This window comes from Spinacia oleracea, chromosome 1 (genome assembly GCF_020520425.1).
Source record: "Spinacia oleracea cultivar Varoflay chromosome 1, BTI_SOV_V1, whole genome shotgun sequence".
Classification (NCBI taxonomy): Eukaryota; Viridiplantae; Streptophyta; class Magnoliopsida; order Caryophyllales; family Amaranthaceae; genus Spinacia; species Spinacia oleracea.
Window position 1 is genome coordinate 86,379,351 of NC_079487.1, and position 18,249 is coordinate 86,397,599.

The window sequence follows — 18,249 nt, forward strand, 5'->3', positions numbered from 1 at the left end:
CAAAGGTTGCCTTTAACAAGGGCAACTTATAATCTTATAAGTTGCCCTTGTTTGCAACAAGGGCAACTTATGTGAAACTTATAAGTTGCCCTTGTCGCATACAAGGGCAACTTATAAGTTTCACATAAGTTGCTCTTGTTTGAAACAAGGGCAACTTATAAGCTTCACATAAATTGCTCTTGTTGCAAAAAAGGGCAACTTTTTGAGTTTTTTTTTAAAAAAATAAAAATAAAAAAATCTGCAATATAATTCATGATATTTTGCAATATAAAATTCTGCATTATAATTTATAGAATACTGTTTCACCAAACATCATCTTGACATTCCTCAAAAATGATATAAATTTCAAATTTCCAATAATATTTCCGAATTAATTCAAATGTAATTAATTAAATCGATAAATAACAAAATAATGTAAGAGTCACGAAAAACTACAAGCCTGCTCTAGTTATTACACTGAGGGTAATTCACAATCGTTGAAGTAAGTAGCCCACTTGTCTCGAACTTCATCCAACTCCTCTTTGCTCTAATTACTTTGAAGGGCCTCTCCCTTGGATTTGTGAAAACCTTTAAAAGAACAACGTACATGCAAACCAATAAATTAAATTAAGTTTCATATGCGAAAACATAAATTATATTGGTCGCGAAAACAACTATATGAGTGTACTAAGATTCATTTCAAGATCTTTATGCACATCTAAGGCTCACTTAGCTCGATATAGATCATATTTGGCCAAAAATGGCATTTTCGATCCCAAATATCGACAAATGAATCTAAGTACACTTTCTAAATCTTTTTCATGATTAATATATGTTTATAAGACTCATTTCAAGTTCGTTATGCAGAACTATGGGTCATTTGGGTCGATATAGGTCATTTATGGCCAAAAATGGCATTTTCGATCCCAACTACAAACAAATGAACCTATTTCCACATTCTAAACCTTTTTAATGATTTATATGATTAGTTAGAGGTTACTAAGATTCATTCCAAGTTCTTTATGCACATATAAGGCTCACTTTGCTCGATATAGGTCATATTTGGCCCATAATGACATTTTCGATCCCAAATATCAACAAATGAACCTAAGTCCACTTTCTAAACTTTTTTATGTTTCATATGATTAGTTAGAGGTTACTAAGATTCATTTCAAGTTCTTTATGCACATGTAAGGCTCATTTGGCTCGATATAGGTCATATTTGGCCCAAAATGGCATTTTCGATCCCAAATATCAACAAATGAACCTAAGGACACTTTCTAAACCTTTTTTCTGTTCCATATGTTTAGTTAGAGGTTACTAAGATTCATTTAAAGTTCTTTATGCACATCTAAAGGCTCATTTGGCTCGATAAAGGTCATATTTGGCCAAAATGGCATTTTCGATCCCAAATATCAACAAAAGAACCAAAATGAGTATCTAGGTTCTTTAGTTCAAAGTTGGGAGGGAAAATGTAATTTTAGCCTAAATATGACCTATAACGATCCAATGAGCCTTTTAATGTGCGTAAATAGATTGAAATTAGTATTGGAAACTTAAAACTAAGCACATTAATCATGTAATAAGTTTGAAATGAGTCCTTAGGTTCTTTAGTTCAAAGTTGGCAACGAATACGTCATTTTAGCCTACATATGGCCTATAACGATCCAATGAGTTAAATGTGCATAAACAGATTGAAATTAGTCTTATAAAGTGAAAACTATGCATATTAAACATGTACTAAATATAAAATGAATCCTTAGGTTCTTAAGTTCAAAGTTGGGAGAGAAAATGTCATTTTAGCTTAAATAGATTGAAAATGTCATATAGTTCTTTGGTCTAAAACATAATTATAATATATATATATATATATTCCATAAATTTGGTTTGTTTTGAAAGCATCAGAACAGTGACAGTTAAATGCCACCGTCAATTTAAAAAGATTAGAACAAGCAATTATAAAGTTACAATCTCCCATGAAAAAGACTCTCGGGTCGAGCAGAAACTTACCAGCTTCTATGGCATTCCTAGCAGCTAGTCTAAAATCATTCACAATGGAAGGTATTTCTTCTGTTGTTAGCCGCCTTGGAGTCGAGATCTCTGCATTAATTGTACCGTTGGCCCGATCTTGTGGTGTTACAGGCTTATCTGTGCAAGAGATTGGAGCATTGCCATTAGGCTGCAAACCTGTTGCAACAAAGAAGTTTTGGGTTATCAAATTCCAGAAGGAAAAAAAAAAGTGAACAGTTCAAAAATCACCCAGCAAGTTGAGTAAATAGAAACACAAATACAATTTCCCAATGCACCCAAAAAACAAAAATTTCATTATCAACTTAAAACAAGTAAAATCAAAATAAAAGGTAAAGAACACAATATTGACAAGTCTCCTTTCTATAGCAAAGAAATAGAAGGAAATTGACACATAACCACCCTTAAATGACAGAGTTATTCCAGAAATCAGGTATTCACTTTTGGTTTGGCATACGGACACATTAATGCAAGTATTAATAAACTAGTCAAGGGAATCCTTCACAAGCTGAGCTCAAGTTTGCAAGTTATATCCACATATCATCAAATCATTACGTCAGACCGCACACTAATTTAGTGAGAACCTGGCTGGCAAGTGATACCTTGCCTCATTGGTTCATTCCAAGTTTCCAACAGTTCACCACGCTAGACTCATATATGAGTCCAAATTGGCAAGTGAGCTTGCCAAAGGAGGTGGCTCTTCAATGTGTGGCTGAAATTGATGACAGAACCTAGATTTATTATATAACCTGATGTCATCCACAACTCATAGCTTGACACCATCAGTTGATTCCACAAAGTTGTTTGAACTCCAGCTTTTCACTTAGGGACAAGCCAGGACAAAACAAAATATCAAATATTTTAATCAATTTGTCCATTTTGCATACTAGGGAATTTTCACCAACAAACGTTGGTCATGACTTTAGCTGCCCTCGGTTCTCTGACTCGTAAGCTTGAATGTTCCAAAAGAAACAAAACCTGACTTTTCATGGTTTTCAGATAATTATTTGGCTGATAAAATCCTAACATATGTGCATATCAACTTAAAGTCGCAAGGGATACAAACTAAACAACCAATTACGACAAGCCTGTCCACCCTCCACTGGACACCAGTTATACTCTTTCCAAAAAAGACTTGCTCCAGCATCTGCATCTCTTACATAGTCAAGCGCATTTTTCAATCTCAAAACTGGACTCATTTCAGCTTTTAGTTACAGGGGATGAGGGTCTAAAACTCAAGTCTCTCAAAGGAAACAACCCGTCAATTTATCAGAGAATAAAGGAGACAGCAGCACAAGTATCTAAACCAAAGAGAAAGTGATTCCTAGATACCAGGAAACATTGTATTTTTCTGGGTCTCTACGATACGCACAATACCAAGCTGCTCAACGTAGTTGCCTAGGACTATCAATGCTCTAGTGGAAGCAATTATAATTTTATAATTCCAGTCACCAATACACCATTCACTACAAGAAAAGTGGCATTTAGTGACGGAAAAATCGGTCGCTAAACATCAAAATTCAGTCGTAAAACGTCTTTAGCGACGGATTTGTGACTGATTTGATCCGTCGCTAAAGACCTGGTCGCAAAATTTTAACTGTCTCAATTTTGCAACCGAAAATATTATCAGTCACCATATAGTAACCACTAAATCTGTGTTTATTTGATGACTGATTAGTAATCATCGCTATTTTGTGACCGAATTTTCTAGTTACTATGTAGCGACCGACACTTTATTAGTGCCTAACTTGTGATGGTTATTTCGCCACAATGTAGTGACCGTATTACGCAGTCACAAATTAACGACCACCAATTTCGCGGCAATTTAGTGACCGTATCTTGTGGTCACAAATTAACAACCAACGGTATCGTGACAATTTAGTAACTGTATCATATAGTGACAAATTAACAACAAACGTTTAAGCAGTCACTAAATTGGTACTAATTGGTACTAGCTAATTCTGTCGTAGTTTAGTGACTAAGTGACTTTAGTCGCTAAATTGGTACTAAATGTATTGGTTCCTATGTAGCAACTAAAAAAGTCAGTTGCAAATTAGCCACTTTCTTAATTTATTGGTGACGAAGAATTTTTAAGATAATAATATTTGCAATATATATTACTCTATATAACCCAATGAGTTATTTTTTGTTGTAAAGAATTCATTGTATTAAACTCAAAGAAAATGTCGTTTGTACAAGAGAAAACAAACAAACACCTAGAGAACAACACTTTGAAAGCCATAAAGGTTTAGCAAAGTTAACCATAGTCAACTATGGTAAAAAAAAATATGCCTGAGCTCAAACAGAACAGATAAGGTCTTCAACTAAGGTCTTTAACTAAGGTCTTCAACTGCTGTGAAAACATATAAAGTCTTCAACAACTACTATGAATTCCCTACTTCCCTGCAACTTTAATTTGGCTTACAGTCTCTATGGAGTTGCATCTCAGCTCCTGGCTAACTGAGTAAATTAAAATTTGTTAGCATAGAGCTTCACATTCTCCTTAACAGGGCAGCTATTGTACTTGTGCTTAGATTGAATCAATTCAGGAAAGTAAATTGCCCACTCTTGGATGTTGTTTCTTCCGCCACCAGTTGCCTTCTTTTTTCAGCTGCAAAGTGCAAGAGTGGTTTCAGATTTCCTTGATAGAAAGAAATGCGAAAGTAAAAGAGGATAATCCGTATAAAAATATAAACTACATAAATGACCTAGTTATCACTATGTAGTTACTAGAACTCTAACAAAAACATGCATCCCAGTAAACATAACTTTCAATTCCAGGAAAAGCAGATATAAATGGCTTAGCAAGTAGAAAGAAAATACCTATAGCCTATGGCCGATGAAGCAGACAACAGGTCTCAGATCACATTTTTATAAATATGAGTTCTTTTTGTAAATTTTCAAGGTCTAAGGTGAATCAAGTCAGCTACTGAGTGGATCATATATTGATGATGGCGCCAGAACTTAATAAACAAGCTGGAAATACAGATATGCCGCAATGCTCCACAACTGAAACCATGGAATATGCAAAGTTAATCCTATCTTAAACTCTTTACTCCTGTAAAAATGAGGTCGTAGACATCCAGCCAATAAATAATACTTACACGAGCATGAGCACGCTTCTTCACAAACATGGCATAATAAGACTGGTGCAGGGCTGCAGGGCCTTAAAACACAGATCAGATTTGATTTTTCATAGGCATAACAAAAACAAAATAAGTTGATTAAACAGGCAGTTGCTGATCATTAAACTAAAGGCAATAATGGGCAATCTCAAGCGATTTAACTACCCCGGAACATAATTTAGTCTACCTAAAATGTAAATTTGCAAATGTAAATCATTAAATTAAAGCCAGTAAAGGGAAATCTGCAAGTTACACATCTTAGATGAAACCCGCATATGATAGTCCAAAAGGTGCTCATTACAAAACTGAAAATACAAACTACAGACTTTCAGAATGCTGGTTGGTGTTGCAATTCTCTAATTTCAGAATGATAGTCCAAAAGGTGCTCAATTTTGACTAGCCCCATCCAAAAGTTTGAGGGTCCTGACTTTTTGTCTTACATATTTCCTACAAAGACTCAAGTTTCAGCTGAATGAGGAGAAGGGATTTGGTCAAGATCTCAAGGATGTGTTAACTAATTCCAATTTATCTTACACTTGAAAGATATCTACCCAGCCTAGTCCCCAAATTCAATTTCTCTACCTGGTTAACTTCCTAGAAAATGAAGAAATCACAACTATACTCTAGAACTCTTGGTAGGGAAAATTCTTCCTCAGGGCTTCTCTCCTCTTTGCCTAGTTCGAAGGATGTATTTCCTGTGAATAGAGACTATGACTTAAAGACATTTGAGAGAAAATCCTACTTCTGAAACCTTTTAAATCTGTTTCCTTCAACTTTGATTATATATAAACTATCCTCTAAAGCCATATACAATAATTCGCCAGTCGCCACAACCTCCAGAACATTATCCCCCCCCCCCCTCCGAATGTGGAAAATAACAAAAAATAAATCCTTTCTAAACATGGCTTGTAACCAAGGAAACATAGAACAAGGAATTTAAGCATCAGAAAGATTCACCAAGACAGCCCCTTATTGTTTTTTAAGGATAATGTTCCCAGAAAGTTCATGTTTGCTAATAATGTCAGAACAAAACATAATCTGATTGGCATAAGGAAACTCAATTCATGGTTAGATTGAACATAATCTTGTCTAACAAGATGAGAAACAATCTACCTCAGCAACAACAAGATATTAAGAGAGAGCTAACTGAAATTAAGAAGCAAGAAGAGTCTTCACCAACAGCAGCAGCAAAAAGAACAGACAATAGTTCAACAATTCACCAATCAAACAATAAAATGAAACGAACCCACTTCATTAGGGGAGTGTACGTGCCTAACACATTTTCTAAGCTAGTCACGGCATAGCACACCAGTGTAATGTTAATCAACAAAGCTCCAATTATTCGCTCAGCCAATTCGACATACATAACAACATTAATGTCTTGTAAGTTCCCTTATGAGTGCAATACAGTATACATAAATGTCTGTAGGATTCTTTATGAGTGAGACACGACTCATTCATAGCTCACCTAAATATGTGTTCAAATAAACACTGAAGGACGCGTGATTTTATCATGCAACAATATTTTTAGAATTTAGAAGAAAGGCGCTTCTTAATTAGATTTAATTTTGATAACAAGTTTACATTTTGAAGAGAGGGTTAGAACTGGAAAGAAGAACAGGGAACCTTTTCTGTCTCCTCCAGAAAACAATCAGGAATCGGAAAAATCAAGAATTGAGTTGTTCATTCCAATTTCCATGGTTGCTAGTGCTACGTTGAATTTATTAAATCTGCAAGCAGGTGTGAGTTTGAGGAAGCAAACCCAGGTTGGAATTGGATTCCCTTTATCATGTATCTCTCCATTACCAAAATTAACCAAGTTCAGAATTCCATTATCAAAATACAAGTTACAGCCAAGAAAATCCAGCTCAATACACTACACCAACCTTATTAAACGAAATTTTTTAATTCTTCCCTACACGAACACACTATGATATTAACATGAAAATAAAAGGCATAAAAATCCACCATTCAAAACATAAAAAGTTCAAAACTTTACCAACAAAAAACACAATAAAACAAAACCAGATCAATAACAACAAACCCAGATCCAAAAAACCAATACCCACTCAACAAAAGTGAAGAACAAACAAATCCCAGATCATAAAAACAACTAAATCAATTAAAATCAACACATCTAGACCCAATAGCAACCAACAGGATTACAATTTACAGGAAGGAAACAAGTAGAAACACCAAACACGAATGCCAATTTAAATTCAATTTTACAAGGAATTAAAATTGAGGAACCCTAACTTACTAACTATTTTCTGAATTTGTTCAAGTTTAATTTAAAAAATAATTAACTACCTGCAATTTGAAAATCTGCAATGTAGTCCGTAGAGAGCTCCACCCCTGGCCGAGATCGATGACCCTCCACGGCTCCACAGCGACGAGAAAGTGAGCAATCGCAAAGAAATGAGCAGGCGGCAGCGCTGGGATCCTTGGCGATGACTCGGTAGGGAAACGAGTCCACGACCTTCTCGGGCTGCTCCGTTGACCGATCGAGTGACCGTTGCTCGTTTCTTTGCGGTGGCCGACTGGCCGGTGGACTTGGGATCGAGTTAGAACTTGGGCGGCGACGACAAGAACCGTAGAAGAGGGAGGGGTTTGCGATTAGCGTGAAAATGAAATTCCTTTAGCCTGAAACTGATATTTCGTGGGTTTGAATTTTTCTTTTATTTTTTTTATTTTTCTTATCCCGTGTCACGTTCGAAACTTTTTTTAACTTGTTTTTAATTATATTTCGAACTTTTTTTTAGAAACAAGTTCAAATAAATTCGCATAAATTCAAGTGATTAATCGTTTTAAAAGATATGTAAGGCTAAGTTTCATCAATAATATTTGAATTTTCATGTTTAAGATATTTGAATTTCATTTTTAAACATTGGTCGCTATGGAAAAAAAAAATCAAATCATCAATGCTATGAATCATAATATTTTATATATAATTACTACGGTTTTATAAAGATAGTGTTTTTGTTCACCTTACTAGGTAAGTCATACAGTGTATTGCACATCATAAATAACTTTATTTGTTTATAGCTAAAATTATAGTTATTACTCGGTTAACGTACATGTGTACAAATTTGATGTAAGCATGGCCTGCATTAGTTATAGTTATTGATTTTTACTTATGTCATGAAAAGTAAGTTGAGATCGATAAGCTCTAGTAATTTCAGATAAGTCTAAATAAGATAATTAATAAAGTGTGTTATATTCACCTTTTAACGTATCTGAAATTAAATGGACCTAACATCATTACCTATTGATCATAACTTATTAAGTTGTGATTTGTATTTGGTCTAATATTAATCAAACTCGAGAAAAATCTACAATTTAACTACTCAAAGTAGAAATTGGTACTATTGCACGATAATTACAATAAGTATTGACATGTACTCCTCACACTCTTAGATTCAATTCTCTACAGTTAGCAAAATTTAATACACTAAATCCAGATTTTCTACTTTGTTATCGTTTTCCCCTACAACTATGTATGTTCCCTATCCTTATATTTTTCTGTAATGTTGCACAATATGGAATATAAAATGTGTATAATTGATGTTTTCACACGATTATAGACTTTATTAATTTCTTACAAGTATTATTTAACCTTTATTTTATCTACTTTTATGATTACAAAAGAATATTACAGCCACCAAGATCATTTACACACGTTGACATTTGAATTCCTGCAGATAAGGCTAGTCAAACTTAATGAAATAAACAACTCCTACTTTTAGATAATTATCATAAAAATATATTTAATCACCAATTTGCAATAGTAAAAAAAACAAGTTTGATGTAATTCTAACAAAATTGTAAGACCACTTGTTTTCCTTGATAATAAATCATATTGTCTATATATTTACGCTATTGTACGTTGCATGTTGCTAAAATTGTTTTAATAACTTTTTTAATTTTATCAACGAATTGGCAACCAATAAAATTAAGATTTAAGGTCATTATAGCAGCAAACAATAAAGCATAAACTTGTTTCTAAAGACAACAAAACAAAAATCACTTGTAATAGGTTGTTTCAACAAACTTTTTGTCCATAACAAAATGTCCAAATAAATTAGCAACAAATTTTAACATAACTTGTTACTAATGGAAACAAATTAAAAATCTTATGGCATGTTAGCACCGGATAATAAGACAACTTATTTTTAAAGGCAATAAATCAAACATTTGTTTTCACAATGTGTTGCTAAAACTATTTTTTTTATCTTTTTTTAAAAAATAAATCTGATTCCATGTTTTAGCAACAATAGTTAAATGCCTTGTTTCTACTGGCAACAAATCAAGTACTCGTTGCCATGTTTTGTTACTAAATGGAAACAAATCAAAACTATGATGCCATCTCGCAACAAATACTAAAAATAATGTGTTTCCTTTTGCAACAAATCAAATGCATGTTTCCATAGTTGGTTTCTAAAATGGATAAACGAACTTTCCATGACTCATGGAAAATGTACATATAACTTAGCAACAAATTTTAACATAAAATAAGAATATGATGCCATGTTAGCAACGGATAGTAAAATAACTTATTTTCAATGGCAACAAATCAAACATTCGTTTTCACATTGTGTTGCTAAATCTAATTTATTTATTTTATTTATTTTTCAAAAACTATGATTCCCTATTTTAGCAACAAATAGAAAAATGACTTGTTTCTAATGGAAACAAATCAAGTACTCGTTGCCATGTTTTGTTACTAAATGGAAACAAATCAAAACTATGATATCATCTAGCAACAAATATTAAAGATAATTTGTTTCCATTTGCAACAAATCAAATACATGTTTCCGTAGTTGGTTGCTAAATGGCTATAAATAAGAAATATGATGCCATCTAGCAACAAATAGTAAGAAAAATGGTTTTCAATGGCAACAAATAAAATTATTGTTGTTAACATTTTAACTTGGCAACCAAAAAAAAAACTATAAGTTTCTATTTAGCAACGGTACATAACTCAGTTGCCAAATTTTGTTTCTAAAAGGCTCTCATTTTTGTAGTGCAAGATTACATATATTTAACTTGACGTGTCGTACGTGAATATATAGTTTGGTTAAATTCGTGTTTGTATTGACTTTATACGTACGTGTAAACACAAATTTCAGAGTCTATAAAAGTAATAAACTCAAAATAATGTGAACAAAATATATTTTATTGATTTATGTATTTCGGGTACAATCTCTAATATTTGTTCCTCTGATTCGATCTCCACGTTGAATTTGACTTGTCTCACAAACTGATTTGATTTGGTTCGTGAACTGATTGTATTTGATTCTTGAATAAGGGCCTTCGGGCTTGATCTCGTTCAAGAATGTTGGTGTAGAATAGAACGGCACGTCATTTTGTATGTTTGTTGTTCTTCTTCCACCAGGATAATTTGATGTCGATTTGATGTTGCTCGCGAACGGGTTGTTTGATCTTCTTGAATAAGGGCCTTCGAGCTTGATCTCGTCCAAGGTTGATCTTCTAGAATGGAACGACACGTTTGATTTGAGTGCCTGTTGTTCTTCTTCTAGGGAGAGAGTTTTATATAACTTGACAGGCAGAGAGAGATTTGAGAACTTTAGATTTTGCCGTCTGTTTCTCCTCCCCCCCTGAAATGAGATGGAAATCTTGTATTTATAGAGTGCAAGAGGTTTTAGGGTTTTATGTGTTTTGGGCTTCTTGAATCGGACTTAATAGTCATGACCCGTTTATAGCAGTTTAACCTTTTTGTAGTGCAAGATTACATATATTTAACTTGACGTGTCGTACGTGAATATATAGTTTGGTTAAATTCGTGTTTGTATTGACTTTATACGTACGTGTAAACACAAATTTCAGAGTCTATAAAAGTAATAAACTCAAAATAATGTGAACAAAATATATTTTATTGATTTATGTATTTCGGGTACAATCTCTAATATTTGTTCCTCTGATTCGATCTCCACGTTGAATTTGACTTGGCTCACAAACTGATTTGATTTGGTTCGCGAACTGATTGTATTTGATTCTTGAATAAGGGCCTTCGGGCTTGATCTCGTTCAAGAATGTTGGTGTAGAATAGAACGGCACGTCATTTTGTATGTTTGTTGTTCTTCTTCCACCAGGATAGTTTGATGTCGATTTGATGTTGCTCGCGAACGGGTTGTTTGATCTTCTTGAATAAGGGCCTTCGAGCTTGATCTCGTCCAAGGTTGATCTTCTAGAATGGAACGGCACGTTTGATTTGAGTGTCTGTTGTTCTTCTTCTAGGGAGAGAGTTTTATATAACTTGACAGGCAGAGAGAGATTTGAGAACTTTAGATTTTGCCGTCTGTTTCTCCTCCCCCCCTGAAATGAGATGGAAATCTTGTATTTATAGAGTGCAAGAGGTTTTAGGGTTTTATGTGTTTTGGGCTTCTTGAATCGGACTTAATAGTCATGACCCGTTTATAGCAGTTTAACCTATTTTGTCAGGTTTAAGCATTAAAAATATCTGGGTTTTATTAAAATAACTAAAATTGGCTAAATTAATATGAGAATCCAAATCAATTAATTTAATAAATCGTCAAATGATTTTCGAGTCAATACTTTGACTTTTGACCCAAATAATATCCAACGTGGCACGTGGACAAATTTTTTGTGCCTACAGTACGTACAAGCACACTCATGTCTTATTTCAATCAAAAATTTATAGTCAATATTATCTTCGTAGTGGAATAGGGACCATAAGTTATTCAATGTTTAATTAGTGACTGAAATTTAGTTGGTAATAAAATTGCGACTGGAATTTGTGACAGAACATTAACTGTAACTAATAAGTGACAGAAAATTAGCTAGTCCTTGTTTTGTGACTAACGTATTGCGACTGAAATCGTGTCTGTCGCTATATGGGGATTGAAATTGTTCTATATCAAAATAGTGACTAAAAAGTATTTCTGTAACTATTTAGTGACTAAAATTTGTGACTGAAATTTTGTGCGTAATTAAATAGTGACTAAAATTATTTCAGTAAATAATTAGTGACCAACGTATGCTTGGTAGGTAATTTGTTACAGATTGTTGTGACTGAATGATAATCCGAAGCTAAATATGGACCGAAAATACTTCCGTACCAAAGTGGCGACTGACACTTGACCAGTAGTAATTTAGCAACCGACATTTGTACGGTTACAAAAATCCGTCGCTAAATAGTCATTTTCTTGTAGTGATTGTAACAGTCTGTTGAGGCTCTCACCAAAAAATGGACAGGGAGAAAGCCTCAGTTGAACTGCAACCTTCGAGTGCTGTCAATGAAGGTAGACATGAAATGAAAGTTAGGAATGAAGCGTTTAACCCATTAGCTATCTCAAGAGAGCTTAGAGAGCTGAATTTTGAGGCTGATCAGTTTATGCAGACAGCTGAAGCAGCTAGATCAGAAGTTCTGAAGGCAATGTCAGATGTAGAGCAGACAAAAACAAGCCTTAAAGTGATAGAAATGAGATGGGTTGTTGCCAAGAAGCTTGAGGATGCTGCTAAGGCTGCTGAATCTCTTGCTTTGACTGAGATCAGGGATTTATCATCGAGCAATGAAGGTGTATCATTCGAGGGTTATTATCAGTAAAACCCAGGAAGAATTAGTCTGTCAATTGAAGAATATTCTAGTTTGAGTAATAAAGATCAAAAAGTTGAAAACCTGTGGAAAAGGAGGGAGATTGATGCTTTGAGGAAGATAGAAGAAGAAACAGAGGAGAAATTGATGAGTAAGATGGGATTTAGGAACAAAAAGATATTGATTCTAGATTTCAAATGAAATGATATAGACATTAAACAAAAAAAATCTCAAACATGTGAGAATGTTACCTTAATAAATGTTTAGTAACAAGTCTAGTTATTCTCTTGCGTCACTACGGGTCTGCCAATTCAGAAATGAACAATCCATCTGGATAATTGAAAGACAGAATCATAATTCATCAAAGTATAAAAGTATAGCATGATATGCTTTGATAATAAGATATACTGTAAATTAAATCAACAGATAACATCATTTTAAGAAATAAATAAAATTACAACAAAGTTTAATTACATCAACAACATCAACGTTTATCTAGCTCGTGAAACTCCAATGTAACATAAAAAATCCACTATATACTAGAACAACCACAACCGTTAAACAAGGAAGCAAGACCTAACAACTAACTAGCCTTAAATCATATACCAAGAACCAAAAACAAAATCTTCTTATACCAAAAATAAAAAACAACAACTTATTTCATCTACATTTATGATTTAAATTGAGATGATTTTCAACCTTAGTGAATCCCAAAGTTATAACAAGGACACGGCAGATACGTTTACATCTAAGATTTCAGGATATTGCATACAAATAAAAAGATTTTCATAATTGAATATGTCAGTTGATGCTAAATTCAAGCAATCAGAGGAACGCGCAACAGTCACAAATTTTAATTTCAATCAACCATGATCAATATATAATCTGATACTCATCCATGATGACAGCAACAAATGATAACGAAGGAGGCAAGAAGCTTAACATCTCTATGAAGCTGAATGGGGAAAAAAGGATTCAAATTTTACACTTAACGTAAAGAATTGAACAAATACTAACCTTTCAAAGAGCTTTTCAATAGTTTGGAATTGTTTCCCATACGAAATGAGTGTTTCTCTTACACTGATGAGACTACTGACATATGATTTCAGAGACTCAAAATCACGCTTTACACGAGAAAGTTCCTGCTCGTTTTCCGCAGCTCTAGCCTAGATGTCTCGTCAACCAAGTCTTTAACCCGCTGTCGCAGCTCACTTAATATACAGTTAGTTCCAAAAGCAAAGCTTTCCATTTCCTCAAGCTTCAAAGACATGTTTTCAAGTTGATTTTCCTTCTTCTTAATTTCTTCTTTACCAAAGTTGACTTTTCCTTCTCAATAGCAGTTTCAGACTCTGCAATTAAAATCCTTTCGCTTTTCAAGTTAATGGATCGCATACATAGGCTCCATCTTTATCACGATCAAGACCACTTTGGTCACTAGTTCCTGTAGATGTTACATCACTAGGACCTAAAATGTGAAAATGGGAAAATCGTAACACCCTACCAAACAGAACTTTAGTTGGGTAATTGGTACAATGTTGTCAAGCAATCACATCATGAGCAAAACACTAGTCAAAAAGTTGCATTCGAAGACAATGTTTAAACAAGTTGCAAGCTCTATAAGTAGACAATGCCCATTATAAGTTTATAACAAGCCTAAATAAGCACACTTTTGAATCATTCTACAGGACATCTACACACATACACACAACGTGAAATTTTATAAAGCACCATCTTACATTTTGCTATCACACGGAGGAAAGGCCATTTCGAACATTTACAAATACCCGAATGTATGTTCGTAACTCATAAGGGCAATGAAGTTCAAGCACAATAACTTAAAACTTAATTTGGCACCATCTTATATCTTTCTACTAAACAAAAGAAAGGCTATTTCAAACTATAACCCAAAAGTATGTAAGTATAGGCATTCGGGCAATGAAGCTCGAGCACGATAACTTAAAACCCCATTCAATTTATACTTCAGGTATTCGACAACGAAAGATTGATCAGTGTACTATACAACAATTACATGAGAAAATTATAAACCTAATTCAAATTGTTCAATCAATAGTAAAACTCTACTATCAGCCTAGCTTATGAATTAACATTGCCTATCTACAACTAAAAACCTTGATTTCAACAAATTTGAGAACTTCAAGAATCCAATACACCAACCGCCAACGCCATCAGCTTAGAACACTCAAATTAAAACAGATAAATCAACCACAAAGAAATTCTCTGATTATTAAAAAAATAAATACAAAATTGAAATTAAAAACAAATAAATTAGGAACCCAGATCAAATTGAGAATCAGAAAGTAAAACCCTAAAATGCAACACATGATTAAAAAATCAAAAATGAAAAATCTACCCCCATAAACAGTATTGAAAAAAGCAGAAAGATCCAAGCTGCGAAAAAGGACAAGGAAAAATAACAAAAGAAAACAAACAGAAATTACAAATTCCAGGGTTTTTGAAATTACCTTGAGGTGAGAGAAACGGAAATGAAGAAAAGCCCTTTTGATGCCGGCAGACGGCTGGTGCGTGGGGGATGACGGAGTTCCGATGGTGGTTTCGCCTGAGAAGGAGGAGAGAGGGTGCGAGTGTGTGAGTGTGGTTTCGCCGGTCACCTGAGAAGGATGAGAGCGCCGGTGGCTTCGCCGGTCAGCACTCAGCAGGGAGATGGCATCGTCTGGTTGCAGGGAGCGAGTGTGTGATCGAGCAATGAAGGAGAGCAGTGTTTGTTCTTTTTTTTTTTTTTTATCCTAGGTTAAAGGTTGCGTTTGTTTTGAGGGAAAGTTGAGATTTTAATTTATTTTTATTTTTATAATTTTTTTGTTTATAAAGGTTGCCCTTGTTTAATAAGGGCAACTTTTGATGAGCAACTTATAAGCATTTTTCCTCTAGTGTTGGTTGCAAGTTTGTTTTAAGGATAAAAACCATCAAACATGAAAATGTGTTCACACACAAAGCTAGATTAGTTGCTAAAGGTTACAAAAACGGTGTGGATTGTGTTGAAACCTCATGCAAAAACGTAATGCTTAAGTCTATAATTCAAGCAATGATTGCATATTGGTACATACGGCAATTGGATGACAAAACGTATTCCTCAATCAAATGTTGGAAGAAACTATGTACATGGTATGTGATAGGATTTGTGGATCCAAATAAATGCTTGAAAAGAAAGCTAGCTTATGAAATCTAAGTACAGATTTAAGCAAGCAATTGGGAATTAGAAATGTATTTTAGTGAAGCTAATAAGTATTTTAGTTTCATAGAATGTACTTGACTCTTATAGATATATAAGAAGTTTAGTGGGAGTACATAAAAACTTAATTGGTCCTATGTGTATCACACACATATCTCTCTATTGTGAAATAACATTCAAATGCTAATGACTTAGATTTGAAATTATTCATCAATGACGGACCAAGGCGAAACTTAGTGCATACTGGGTATTAAGATCTATTTTCAAAGATCTTATAATATTGTTTTAGATTAGTAATGGCATTTACTAAATCAAACACGAAAGACTCCATTGGAGATATTCGACCCATGTGAATAAATCTAAGTAAAGAACGTTTGAACTATGTATAAGCATTTACTGAGTTAAACATCAAAGAATCTAATGAGATTCTTCACCTATATTATATGTCAATGAATTTAGCTGGATTTAGTATCTACTGAAACTGTATGAGCTAAAGTTACATGAATATAATTCAATTGGGAGTTATTCTGCAAAAGAATTTATCATGTATAATATAATATGAGGATCGCCAAAAACGTATCGTATGAATTTAGGCATGACGAACATATACCAATCTCTATTGATCTAAGTGAAGATCAACTAGATTGAGATCAAGAATACTTATGGTACTTGAAAAGGTACATAGGAATAGTTCTTGATTCAAGGAAATAAAGATATGCTAAATATTGATGCTACACGCATAAACACTGGCAAAGGATCAAGCAAGACCCTTTGGAGTTAACCATTGATAAGGACGAGCTATAGAGCATCGTGTTTTGAAATGGCAACATGGATTGGAGACCATGAGTTGTTGCGTGGGATATTAAAATATTAATTTCTATGTTCTAAGATACAGCTGGAAAGTATTCCACATATCTGTGAACTGCTTGGATAAGTAATTCCAAACAAAGCATCACTAGCAACCTATAAAGTTGAAGTAAAAGTACTTATTGCCTAAGAAGCAATAAAACAGGGTTGTTTATGTTAAAAAGTTCTTCACTGAACTTGGATAGGTCACATGTCTGCTGGCTTGATGGTTCTTCATTGAAAAATGCGTAGAACCACTCTTGAAGCAAGAAAAGACTAGATCACAAAATAAACATACTCAAAAGATCTTATCATCTATCTCGAAGAACATTCGATGAAAAGGATATTAAGATTGGCAAAGCATGATAACTAAACCTATGCAACAAGTGAGAAACAACACTCACATTGTGGCACTGGAAATCAAGCATAGCTTTGAATTCCATGAACTGTTTTAAAGATGGGTTTGAGGCCCATGGTTGTAAAACATTGGGGTTGAACATTTATCATATATGAAATGTATTTTCATATTCCATTTAATCTTGGTTTAGTATTAAATGATGAGTCCCTTCAATTTGACGAAATATTCAAGATAGACTGTTAGGACCAGTCCTGTGACTAAGAAATGTCTATCAAGTGAACTTGAATGTCAAAAGTTGAAAATGGTCCCTGGTCGGAGTTTTCTATAAAGATGGACGCATAGAAAACGTTAGACGACTAGAATGCAAGATGACTAGTAGTTCTGTTTCTTGAATTATGTGGGCATGGCAATGTCATAATCATTTGCATAGATACTTACTTTGGGAAGACTAGTATCGGACAGACCTATGAAACTTTACTGTAAGAGATGAAAATCTGTCATAAGTAAATTTCATTAAAATTATTAGACACTAAATCCTCAATACCTGAGTGATTTGAGATTACTTGTTTGAGAACTGGTTTCTTTGACGTTGACCAACCGTCGCACCGTAAAAGGAGGCTATAAAGGCAACGCTCAGGTAATCACCTATCAAGCGAAGTCTGATCTCAAGATCGCAAGATTGGGATTGTCCTCCCATAAATCGGGATAAGATGCATAAAAGTTGTACAAGGCCACTCGGAGAGCTAGAAACTGTAAAATGCATGGCCGTGCTCGGATGAATCATAGACTATGATTATCTGTTTATTTGATCAGTTGAACTCTGAAACCGAGAAACACCTCTGGACATAATAAGGATGACAACTCTTACCTTATGTTTAAGAGCAAGCATCGAGCGACAAAGGAATTAGGTAATGCACACTTGTCCCTAAGGACAAGTGGGAGACTGAAGAAAATAGTGCCCTTGGTCCAAGTATGCATATAATATTAAGTCTAATAAATGCGGTTCAGTATTAATTAACAAGTTAATAATTCAGTGAGATCAAGTGAGCTGAATGCCTACCTAGAGGCCGCTTCAGTTCAAGTGGAATTAATTATATTAATCCACAGCTTATTCTTGACTGAACCCGTA

The 18,249-nt window shown here is 34.1% G+C and overlaps 2 long non-coding RNA genes across 7 annotated transcripts; both read right to left on the reverse strand.

The window, feature by feature from the left end:
* Positions 1 to 317: 317 nt before the first annotated feature.
* LOC110802741 (uncharacterized) lies at positions 318 to 15,708 on the reverse strand. Of its 6 annotated transcripts, XR_002537303.2 has the most exons (5): positions 15,192 to 15,708; positions 13,726 to 14,166; positions 12,960 to 13,038; positions 1,990 to 2,166; positions 318 to 567 (listed from the first exon to the last, which is right to left on the reverse strand). It is a non-coding gene; the product is annotated as an uncharacterized lncRNA (long non-coding RNA). The 6 variants fall into 6 exon arrangements; XR_008927127.1 differs by lacking the exons at positions 318 to 567; positions 1,990 to 2,166 and adding an exon at positions 10,347 to 11,468 and having other exon boundaries at positions 15,192 to 15,705; XR_008927125.1 differs by lacking the exons at positions 318 to 567; positions 1,990 to 2,166 and adding an exon at positions 11,482 to 12,738 and having other exon boundaries at positions 15,192 to 15,705.
* Positions 4,231 to 5,945, reverse strand: LOC130466971 (uncharacterized). Its single transcript, XR_008927131.1, has 3 exons — positions 5,112 to 5,945; positions 4,831 to 5,016; positions 4,231 to 4,618 (listed from the first exon to the last, which is right to left on the reverse strand). It is a non-coding gene; the product is annotated as an uncharacterized lncRNA (long non-coding RNA).
* Positions 15,709 to 18,249: the final 2,541 nt, after the last annotated feature.